The following is a 12749-nucleotide window of genomic DNA, read 5'->3' on the forward strand; positions in this document are numbered from 1 at the left end:
AGAGAAAAAGAGAAATAAATACTGGGGAAGTTGGGTCTAAGACAAACAAAAAAGCTAATGATGTCCTAATCTTCCCTCTGCCCTGTGGCTTCAAACATAACTCATCCTTGCCTTTCTGGGATGGAGAATTTTAATGGTACACACAAGAGCATGCAGTCAGGGAAAATTAATAACAAAATTTCATTTCCACTTTGAGAATTTCTCCCCTCTGTTAGAGAAGGGGAAGATAGTACGTTACAGAGGCAACTCATGGAGTGACATTTTGTGTCAAGACATATTGCAAAGTAGTGCTTGAATGTTCTGGATATTTCAGTGAGACTAGGTAATTTAGTTGAAGTTATTACTGATAAATAGGAGTAAGAAATTCATCTCCACGGGAGATTCCCTAGAACCCAAATAAGGTTTCTCCTCACTTCAGATACAAAAAGCAGTCCTGTATTATCTACCTATATGCTTCAAAGTCCACTAGCAGTGCTGAATTCAATACAGCAGGAAACAAATTACCTGAAAGGAATTCTGCATTGCTGGGAAGATGAAGGTCAAGAAGCCTTTCATTGATTATATTATATTGATTATATTATGCCCTATATAAAGGGCACTCTCCTAACTGGAAGTGCTATTAATCTTGAAGACTTTAACATGATATAAAAACCTATGGGTACTTAATGCTGAGGTAACGCTACATTTCTTGGATGGTACCTAATAAAAAGGTTGCAGTTGGTTTTTTGCCTTACAGGATTTGTTACCGCAAAAGTTGCAACCACACATCTCCAGACCAAAATAATGTGTGGTATTTTCTAGAAAAAGAATTGTTTTTAATAGAGAGAAGAACATTACCATCTTTAAGCAGGGGGATTAGAAGTTTTACATAGCAGATCATGTTGTGCATACTCAAATTCAAAGATATTCTATACCAATGTTTCAGATTAAACCAGCCATTTAATAAAGGCATCAAGAGAAGTCTTAGTCATTTAAGATATAAACGGCAATAAAAATCCATACGTACAATATTAATAAAAGAGGCATGTTTCTTCAGCATGAAATGCAAGTTTCTTATGCAAGTATGTCAAAGCTTTTGGGCAAAATATTTCTGATACGTACAGTTTTTAATATAGAGAGCATCCCTGAATTTACATTAATACAGCACATTTTATGGATGCTTGGGAAGGATAAGAAGAGATAACTATTTAATTTTTCCAATTTAAAATACTTAAATTTTTGCGGGAAGTGCAGGTGCTGAGGAAGAAAAGAAAGCAATACTCTCAACTTCTTTAGGGCAATGGTCTACAAGACAGGCTTTGCACATAATGGGGCAAGGCATTATAGTTCAAAGTCCAATATAAATTCCCCTCTATATTCAAAGATACATGTTTCTTCAAGTTGCTCAGAAAAGCAAGGCTGGGTATTGTCTACAAATCACTGACTGCTCAGTATTGCTGTCCAGGCACTAAGAAAGAAGGTAAGTCTTCTTTATTAGACCAGTCTACAGGGTTTTAGACCATAATGATCACTTTATTATGTGAATGGCTTTCAGCAGTAAAGTATACACTATGATTAACACTTGTCAAATGTTGTGTAATGAACAACTTAAGACACTTCACATTAAATAATAAATTGACAGCAAACACTGGAAGCTTTATGAATTTCTAAATTAAAATATCTATACTGAAAGACCAATGTAAATATATCTCAAGTATTCTAAAACCAAAATCCATTCATATGAAATCTTTCTTTGAAAGAAAACTTAACAGTTCAACAAATTCTAGTCCAGCAGACATTAACCTTACTGTCACTGTAAAAGTACTCTGTTCTTGACAGCAAAGAATTCGCAACTGCTTGCTTCAAACTGCTGTTCATCAAACACTTCACCAGTCTAAGATACCTTCCAGTGAACTGAAATTGATAATCAATGCATCAGCGGGTTAGATGCAACATACACAGAAAAAGAAGCTATTAACATCACCCCAGGACCTTTGTTAGTTCATTCTGTTCTTCTACATATCGATAGTTGCAAACACAATTATGTGCTGCAGTACCTCTGCTTCATATTAGCTAGAGGACTTCCTATAGGATTGCACACACTTTTCTTCTGTAAGGCAGATAAATACCCATATCTATAGATAAAATGTTTAAAACACTGGAACTTTTAACACAACAGCATCCCCTAGAGGTAACTGAAAATCCACGTGTCTTTCTGAATCACGCTGGACTTCACATCGAAGTACATTAGATTGGATTCTAATTATACCACATAGCAGATGAGAGAGTTCAACCTCTTGGCAATCTTCTGATTCAGTTTAATACAGAAAGCAAATTCAGTCTTCACACAAGAATGTCTTATCACAGAAGCATTATGAGGCAAGGAAAGCAAATGAGAAAAAAACCAACCAAACAAACAAAAAAAAGAAAGGTGGTTCTTCTGAGTAGGTAAATCATTGTCAAACCCAGGAGGTTAAATGTTTTGACAGCTAGTCCCTGCATTAGGGTGGAGTTTGACAAGTTTTCTGTGCCGCTCTTCCACAATTCTCACAATAAGAAAATATCAAAACTCTCCCTCTTGGAGAATACAGTGGTATTTCTACAAAAGTAGTGCGAAGCAACAGGTGTGGTGGCCTCAACCATCTACACTCCATGTATTTCCTCCCGATTAGCTTATGTCTGGTCAGATGAACCCATGTCCCGTGGCAGCTGGAGCACATTGGGAGCACTCTTGCTGCACTTCTTTTGTCTGAACAGAATCTAGTTTATGGCTGAGACCACTCTGTGGTGCAGACCAAAGAAGGGCAATCAGGAGATTCGCTCGGAAAGCAAACATCTGCCCCAACTAAAGAACTGATGCAGATGTACCAATGGATGATGAGAAGAACAGAGCACTTCTCAGATTTAAAAAAAGCTTGAGAAACTTACCTTTTCAAAGAGTTACAGTGCATGTTATGACTGTAGTACATTACTCTGTCACTGGTTCCTAAATGCTGATAAAACATTTCCACTATAAAAATATATAATCCTGGCGTAGTTGAGCAATAATAGGCCCTAAGATAAAAGTAAATCCTTACAATTGTGTGTTATTTATTTACCTGAATTTTTGCAGGAAAAAACGGCAATTCCTTAATATACCAAGTCCATAATATCAGTTTTAACGGTAAGCATTTATATGGTTTTACAGCACTTACATTGAGCTGCTTTAGAACAAACATTTTCAAGCAAGCTACAACGGAGCACTCCTTTCTGCCTTCTCTCCGCTGTCCTCGACCCTGCCCAGTCCTCTGCCTCTCTACCACCGTCCTCCCCTTGTCTCTGCTTACTCCCTTTTCTCCTGTGCTAGCTGCTGCCTCAGGCAGTAGCACTGAAGAGCCTGCAAAAATTGTTTTGGTGCAGTTTTGCTAGCTTGGCCTACACTCCATGCCACACAACATCTTTCAGTGGGAAAATACGCAACACTGGCCGAGAATCAATACTGTAGAAGAAGAGTGTGCAAGCCATTCACTTGGATACAACTGGAATTTCACCCTTGATGAGCATCAGCAAAGAGGAACGATTTCTACAGTGACCAATTTTGCAACTGAGAGAAAAAATACAGTCTTTATAGAGGTGAGACACGCTTTGATGTAAAACACCATACAGTACCGCTCAGTATAATTCCATTTTTGAATGGACAAAAATATCTGTTGCAGCTCCCGAGGTCAGACATTTATGATATACCACCCATTACCTGATACCTCAATACTCTCCAAGAAGGAGGTGGAGGAATAAAGCAAGAGTACTTAGATACAGGTTTCACCTTTTTTCTTTAACTAAACAATGAGCAAATTTTAGTTAATAGCTGCTAGGTGGCGATGTGCCTGAAGGAAAAATACTGCTTTTCCTTTTCCATACACTCAGCTGCAGAGTTGCTGCACTTACCACCTCGATTTTTATTATTTCAGTTAGAATACACTTCACAGTAAAAAATAAACAAAAAATCTCATTTAAGCAAGATGGAGTGTTTGCTTTTAAATACGTTCAGATATGATACGGAAATACAGTTAAAATGTATTAAACATGCAGGAAATTCAGAGATGCATGATAAGGAAAATGACATTTAAAGTTTCTTGCAAACAGCCATCTCAACAGCTGTGCCTCCGAGATCCACACAGAATAATGCATAACTAAACTCTTTGCTCAGTGAGTCAGATGCCACAAAACGTACCGACTTCATATACTTTTTACGAAGCATTAAGTAATGATGATTGGACCAGTGAAGAGAAGGTATCAAAACACACTTTCTGCCAGATAACTTTTTTTTTTCTTTACACATAAAGGTACATTGCAAATAGGTTTTAATCACATCAAACTACCTACTCCCTTTCACAGCCTTAAGGGGGGAAAAAAGAGGAAGGGGGGGGGGGAGGAAAGAAAAAAAGGAAAGGGGGGAAAGAAAAAAAGGAAAGGGGGGAAAGAAAAAAAGGAAAGGGGGGAAAGAAAAAAAGGAAAGGTTTGAAAGAAAAAAAGGAAAGGGGGGAAAGAAAAAAAGGAAAGGGGGCAAAAGGAAAAAGGGGGGAAAAAAAGCCCCACCAGGTAGAACATCTCTGAACTAAAGCTAGTGCATGCCTTCTTGTTTTACCTGTCTTTTACCAGCTAAAGTTTTCAACAATATGCCAGACATTATAGAACACAAAAGATGTTTTTGTTATCATCAGTGCAGTTCCTCGAGATTGAAATATTAGCCCAATATTAAATTGTAGCAAAATAATTTGTATATTCTCTTTCATTCTTGTTGTATCCTAACTTATGCAATCCTGCTTAAAAACCAAACATAGTAATATCTAGTAAGGAAATCTGTTCATGAGTGTGTATGTGTACTTAACTGCATCCGCACTCATAAACTGCTAGGTAACTCAAGTTATGAAGCTGTCTATTCCCTGAAGGACCAAGCCAGCAGGCATCCTGGCTTCAGTTCCCTACTGGCCTAATAAGAAGATAACTGCCAGGGAAAATAAAAATATAGTGATGCCCAAGAACATCTAGAGTTGCAAGCTCTTCTAGGACCCAGGAATGGATGGCGATGGCTTGCCTGGACTGGGAGCTGGATTTTTTTAACTTTTTTTTTTAAAAGTGTTTAGCTGTACTGCAGTTCTTATTCTGTATTACTCACTTTTTTGAAGACAGAGAGATTTTAAAAAGCATATCACTGTGAATGTAAATAAAAAATTCAGATCACTCATTTGTAATATTTACCAGTTTAGAACCAGCCATTTCATACCAGATCAAAAAACTCTAAGGCATTTAACAATTCAAAAAGCTTTTGATTCATTAAAGCCTGCCCTCATCAGCAAGAGCCCTCTCCCTCCATGTTCCCGTTCGTCCCTCCACCACCTCCTGAAAGCTGTTTGTCTCCTACTCCAAACTAAACACACCCTTCTATCGTACCACAGACCATTTTGACGAAGGAAGTGAGGCAAGGCTAAGAGGAGAGAAAAGACAGCACCAAAGGCAGGGCACAGAAAAGCCTTCACTGCAACGCTCACTTGGCTTTGGTGGTTTGTTGGGGGCTTTATGGCAATAGCCACATTTAGCACTCTGGGTCAAGATATAAAATGGGCGCAGAAGGTAGTATATGATGCCTCTGGCAGCAACGGCTGGTCCGGCAGGTACTTCTTGTCTCCAGAAAGAAGCAGCTGGCAATTTAGGAAGCAGCCCACTTTGCTTCTGTCAGTTGGATCACGCTGACCCAGGACCTGAGCTATGCCCTTTGATTACTTTCTGTTCTCTTACTGTGGCACAAAAGCTCTATCTCCTGGTTGTTTCAAAGCTTAAGGTGTTTTTAAAAGCTTTATCATGAATAGTGAGCAGGAGCATGCAGAGTAGACATTCTGCTGTTCTTTCTAAAACTAAATAACTATTTCACAATTGCCGAAGACTGCAGGGCAGTGGAGGCAATGAACCAGGTGATCTCTTCCAAGTTCTACAAGGTGAAATACAAATGAGAAAAGTGTTCAATAGCACCTGATTCATCTTGACCTCACTCTTTCAGTGCTCACTTAAACTGAACAGTAGGCTAGGAAGATCAGGTTTACCAAGAATATTTTTCATTTCTCAGTAGTACCTTGCAATTCACAATTTGCTGGTGTTTTTCTCTTTTTATTCTCTTAAGCTGGGCTGACAACACTTTAAAAATGCAGCTAGGATACATAACAGATATATCTAGTTTATCCAGGTTGAAAAATTGTTATTTGCTAATTAAAATCTTGATAAGCTTTCCTGTTATTTGCATACTAATTTAAATTTCTGAAGGGTTGATGATAATCAAACATAATTTATCTTGAACTACAAAGACTCTCAAACACCATCAGAGCCTCCAGATGCAAAGAGTGAAGTGTTAACTTTGCCATGCCCTAATATTGTGTCAACAGGGTAAAGAAAATACTTTGTATTTTTCCAATATAAGAAATGAGAAGGAAAAAAAAAAAAAGAAAACATAAAAAAAAGAGTGTATTAAATAAAAAAGCCAATTCTAAGTCAGCTTGATGCTTAGGCATCTAAACCACTTTTTAGTTAGAAAAGTTAGGAGCCAGACCATGTTTAGAGGCTAGATTTCAAAATTACCGTGCATATCCCTCAGCTCTGGGAAGAAGCAAATCCAGTTTCAAGAAACCACTAATTACAGGGTTTAGAAATAAAGCAAAGAGCTCTAAGATTGCTAAAGTCTTTGAAAATATTTCCCTTTTATAGCTAGCTTGGCGAGACGTAAGATATACTCACAGGGCCTAATTCAACTTAGTTGTCAACGTATGTAAATCTGCTTAAGTGTGTGGAGTTGACCTTGCTTGCACAAAGACTGAATATTACAGGCAACAACCTTATAAATGATATAAAACCATGAATCCCAATGCTATCTTGCTAAGAACCATGCAGTAAAATCAATTACAACTTTTGTTACAAAACAAATTAATTTTGGCTTTTAAACATTAAAGTAATTACTTATCCTAAATGTTAGGATGAAAATGTTAATAAGTACCTATTACAGAACCCAATAATACAGCTTGCAACCTACTACTTCATCAAATTAAAATGAAATTTCACTCAAGTTCTAAGACTATCCTTTTCCAATTGAGGATCTTGTTCTCTACTATTTAAAAAGTATTTGACCTCAATAACTTATTTTACCACACACACACAAAAAAAAAACCTAAACACACACTTACTTATCCCAAATTGTAGGGCTCACAAAACACCCAGCCACCCAGAGAACAGTGCCTTTGCTCAAGATGCTGATGGATCTATTGTCCTCTGGATCGAGTAGAAGAAAACAAGAAAAAAGAACCACCGCAGCCGGCTATCAAAGTGTTGCCTTTGCATTGTTTAAAGCAGTAATACAAGACAGAATATGTTTTAACTGTATATGATACAGCAGTATTATGTAACACACATGTGGAATGTTAAAAATTGTACTAATTCCACTAGCTACTACAGAGAATGCTGTAAGTACAAATTTACAGATCTCAGAAGTAGAGAAATAACAACCCCATCAACCCTTTTATAAAGGGAAAACCTTTCAAAAGTAGTCAGCCCTCCCTGTTCCAAAATACAAACGTCAGCTTCAAAAGTTCATGCTCTCAAGCCTTGACAAGTCCTGACAGCGAATGCTGCGACATTACTAGGAAGCCGAAACCCTGCTTTTTCCAATGGATCAAAGTTATCGTTTCCAATTCTACAGGTACACAAGGTAAGACATTTTTCCTTCCAGAAAGGCCATTTTTAATTTCAAAGTCAAACCTAGAGACTGATAAAAATTCTCCATCAAAACTATTTTTCGATGGAAACAGCACTAGCTTTTCTTACTGTGCTTTTGCTTTTTTCCACCCCCAAAAAATGGAAAAAAGGTTTACATAAATTTTTTCACATTTTACATTAAAAAAGACACTTATTTTAATTGCTATTAACTTCCAGCTTTCTGATAAAACAGCAAAGTCTCGGGAATTATATTTACATGTATTCCACATCTCTTCCCCTCTTTGCACAGCTGGCACTAGCCTTCTTTTCTTAGGGCACACAGTGGTCACAATGATCACTCACCATCTTTAATAGAAGAGACCATTGCACAGCATGGAAGTGTAACAGCAACATGGGGTTTCCAAACTACAATGATAAAAACGGGATTTTAAAACCAAATGTTAGCTTTTGATTTACCATAAAGAAGTCAAAATTTCCCTTTGATGAATGCTGCCCATGCCAACAGATTTTACTCAATGCTATGTGGAATCACAGACAAATGCTGCAGTGATCTGAGAGTGAACACTACTAGAGCACAAAGCTTTGTCATTTTTTATCACTTGCTTGTTTTTAATCCAGTTTTCAAGGAAAACATCTCTTATACAACCATACCTCCCCGTCACCCTCCTTACCCCAAACTTTGAAATAGTGGGCAAGTTTCAATCATACTTCAAAGGCAGCCAGAGTCCTCAAAGATAACTGCACTCCTGCCCCTTTCTTTGCAAATAGTTGGCAGGGAGAGAAGACTGACCACAGTTACTGTCACGGCTTGGGGAAAGGCAAAAAGAACTCAATTGCTGTCCATTCTGCTTGGTGGCAGCTGGCTGGATGACACTGCCACAGCTCAGCTGAGGGTCAGCAGGAACGAGCAGGCTAATTCTGATTACTGAGGAGCAAAAACAGAGGTAGAGAGGAGAGGATCAGAACTACCAAATTTTTAATGACAAAAAAGGACTTGGGATTGCAGACATATGGGCATGTGTCGGGTCTTTTCCCAAGACTCATATCCACGTCCCCTTCAGTTCCTGAAATTCAGTGCTTCCCAAACAAGACAAATATTCTGCAACGTCCCCAGAATTTCCTCAGCCTTTTAAAGTGTTTCCCATCTCAACATCCCCTTTCACTTATGTACAAGCTTCTCCCTCTCCTTCCAACAATTTCAACACCCTTACTCAAGATATGTTCTCCAACTGCCCTAAATTCCATCCCTCTCTTCTGAGCTAAGCACCTACTTTTCTCACCAACCTTAACTTACCAGTCACCCCCGAGCCTCCCATCCTCTCTCACACCACAACTTCCCAGCCCTTCCTAATCAAAGTGTAATACCTCATGCTCCAGGCCTTAAAATTAAGGTTCTAGTTGCTACCAATCCTGTAGCAACAGGACAGGCCTAAGCACATGCAAGACCAAAAGATACACAATCATGAGGCACAGATATCCCAAAAATGAAATGGCAGATCATGCTTTCAGCTTTATACCACCTTATCCCTCTCTGTCTTGGTCCTTTGCCTCTTGACTTTTTATTTCCTTTCTCTTGAGCTACAGGTCCTCTCAGCTACAGGAATAGGGACTCAAGATAAGCCATGTTTGCTTATACTAACCTGGTAATACACCATGTTCTTCCCAAAGCACTGGAAAAAGACAGAGTCATCCTGGCTATAATGGAGTCTACATATTCCTCTTTCCAGAGGAAAGGGTAAAAAAGCCATTATTTTGTGACAGGACTGGTGGCTAAAGAGGAAGGAGGTCCTAACAGTCCCAGCATCTCCTTCTGATAAAGCCTCTATTGTAGATAAAATTCCCCTTTAGACAGATCCCAGCTCCCAAGCAAGAAAAAAAAATCAGCTGTACGAGGTGAGCTGCGTGGAGCAGAGATTTGCTGTCTAAGCCCATCCAGCCCTTGCACATTTCTCACTCAATAGACTTTAGAATATCGCAATGTACATTTTTGGTCCTGGTATCACGAGAGAACCCAAAGAGTTACTTCCTGTAATTACTGCTGCTATTCTGTTCACTCTCCTCAACTCTCACCCATTAGGCTGTTGGTGTGTAGGTCACTCCTGTGATCTGCTGTGGTCAACCAAACCTCTCCTCTTTACCTGGCTTATCCTGCAGAAATAAGCCCAGGACACCCTCTTAGGGATTTAATAAATAGAGGCATAAACCACATTTATCAAAAATCTGCATGGACATGTACCTCAAGGGCAGGGGAAGTAAAAAATAATAACGACAAAAAAAGGCAGCTCTAGGTCAAGAGCATACAAAAATACAGCACATCACTCCAGCATGCACAGTGTTATTGACAGAGAACAAACTTTCTTCATTTACACCTCTGCAAAAAGCTAAATTTGGGAATGTAAGGTTCAAAAGCACTAGTCTCATGGAAACGAACATCTAGAATCCACTATCCTACAAAAATATGAGATGTTGCATAAAGCTCATTTGCTTTTAAAACACTGCCTAAATCTATCTCAATTAACATAATACAGGTCATCAGTCTCAGTTGGTAACACTTTAGATGGGCATACTACAAAGCATTCATAATATAATACTGAATCCCACCAGGCTGGAGAAGTTTGTAATACCTGAATACTATCATTCCGTTTCCTTTTATGCATATAACGCATATGAAAGATGACGCATTACTGCAACAAACGTTTTCTTTCAGAGATGCAGAACATGAAATTTATTAATGTTGCAGGGTATCTTAAACATGCAAGGGTCACCAGCGTGCCTTAAAATTAAGTAACTGTATAGGCAAAAAACATTAACCACGCATTTTCCACACGTGGCTTGTAAATCAGAAGACTATATACAAACGTAGAATGCTGGAAGGTTGTGGTGGTTAGGACTGGTTCCAGTGGTCCCCTTATTTTCCATAAAGCAATGAACAGGTTGCACAGAGACAACAGTATCCATCTTGAACGAAAATATTATCATACTGCTAGTCGTACTTATACAAAGTGAATATCCATCTATCTCAGGTCTGCATTCAGAAACTTAAGAAAAATTATCTTAAAAAAAAAAAAAAAAGACATTTGCAGTTAGTGCAGTTAGCACCTTTTTTTGGGAAAAGATTAATTTCCTTAACAAACAAAAGAAATTCCTTTTTTTTTTTCCTAATTACATCACACAAACACTAAATGAGGATCCTAATATTACTGCTGCTATATTGCAAACCTTATTAGCAAAATCTAAGAATATGGATGTATTAATTAAGACTTAGGTAATAACCATACGCTAGTGTGGAACTGGAATTAAATTCTCCAGATATCCACTGCACAGAATTTACTGCACTCTGCCCTTTCACAGACCTAGAACTTGGCAGGATGGAAAAGACATTGTACTTAACTTCAGTTTTGTCTTCCACCCACAACATAAAATTATGGCTTACACTTACTGTATCGAATTCCATTTTGGGACATGGTTAGAAATGAAAACAATCCAATCCCATTGTGAAATACGGCAGTAGAAAATTACTACGTTTTACAATAAGGCTAAACTTTTAGTTTAACTTAGTTAAAATTAAGTTTTAACAATAAAGCTAGACCTTATTTCAGCAGAAACATCCTGTTAGTGTGACACCATTCAATACAATAAACATACATAAGAATACAATATGCAAACTAATATACTCTACAAAATATTACTATTTGCCTACAGACAATTCTTAGAAAAAGAAAACATATACTCTTTATCAACTCTTGTTTTAAGATTGCCAATATTATAATTCTCCAACCAACTTAAGAACGTAATTTACTTACATAAATAATAGCAAGAAAACCATTAAAAGTCTTTTCTTGAAGTGACTCTTATGAAACAGGACAGAGAACCCCATTTAAGCATGGCTACTGAGGCTTCAAGATAAGACTATATTTTCAGTCATTCACAAGTATATTTTTTTGGAGGGAAATGGTAGGGGCAAAAGCCTAATTACATAAGTCATATTATTGCCAAAAATTGCAGGCTTGCTGTTTCCAGAAGTTAGAGAAATTGAACTGTCATTGAAAATGATTGCTCAAGCTGGGTCAGGACAATTAAATAAGGAGTCATATCATTGGTATGAATTGCTGATTTGTTGAAACGATGATAAATGAAGAGACAAATAGACACAACATGCACCAACAAGCATTTAAACCATGCACGAAAGTATGATACTGTATCCTCAAAATCAAAGGCTCTCCGTTTACAACGTTAATATTCAGCATAACTGAGTTTATGTCAGTCTTGGTAATCAGTCTAGAAGCAAGACTCCAACATGTGTGAGCAGCCCTGACTAAACTGCTCTATGAACTACATGGCACTGAAATGCACATGCACATACCAGAACGAGGTCTGGTTTTGCTAGCATTCTTAGCTGAGCTGGTTTTCTTTGGTTTTGTTTTAAAAGAAGAAATAGCAAAAAAGGCTACAAAACATAATAAATCAAAAAGCCAAAAATCATGTTCTATTCTTTCCATTACATGTCTTAGGAAGCTGTTGTCGGGATAAGTAACGTTACATATGATTTTTAACATATAAAAATGTTTAAAGAGTATCACAATGATTGTAAAAATCAAACACTCACAAGTTAAAAAATGCCAGAAAAAGGATTTTTTTGGGGTAACCCTGATTTGCCACCCTTACACAGTTGTACTGCATAATCACGTTTGATTACCTTGCAGACTGTATTTCCACAGGACCTCACCTCATTTTGTGTAAAGAAAGATTTACTGGCTCTGGTCCTTAATAATGACTGAATTGAATCATATCAAAGAGGTGTTGTAAAGGTTAATTAAAGGTTTATGAAGCTTTGTGGTAGTACAGTGATAAGTGCCATACAAAAACCTACAAGGAATTGAATAATCCTGCCTGTTGAGCTTTGTTTGAATAGTGAGCAGAAAATAAAATTTAGGCTTCACTAAGCAATGCAGAAAAACCCACCCAAATAGCAAATACTTCTTTCAGTAGGCACTGTCCCTCTCACTAAATGAGGCTAAGGCCTTATGTAAAAAAAC

The 12749-nt window shown here is 37.7% G+C and overlaps 1 protein-coding gene across 3 annotated transcripts in view; it reads right to left on the reverse strand.

Moving 5' to 3' along the window:
- VGLL4 (vestigial like family member 4) overlaps nucleotides 1–12749 on the reverse strand; it is a 106685-nt gene that overhangs the window by 47822 nt on the left and 46114 nt on the right. The window lies entirely within an intron of this gene.

The sequence above is a fragment of the Nipponia nippon genome, unplaced genomic scaffold (genome assembly GCF_047370975.1).
Source record: "Nipponia nippon isolate SJK-2023a ecotype South Korea unplaced genomic scaffold, ASM4737097v1 scaffold_9, whole genome shotgun sequence".
NCBI lineage: Eukaryota > Metazoa > Chordata > Aves > Pelecaniformes > Threskiornithidae > Nipponia > Nipponia nippon.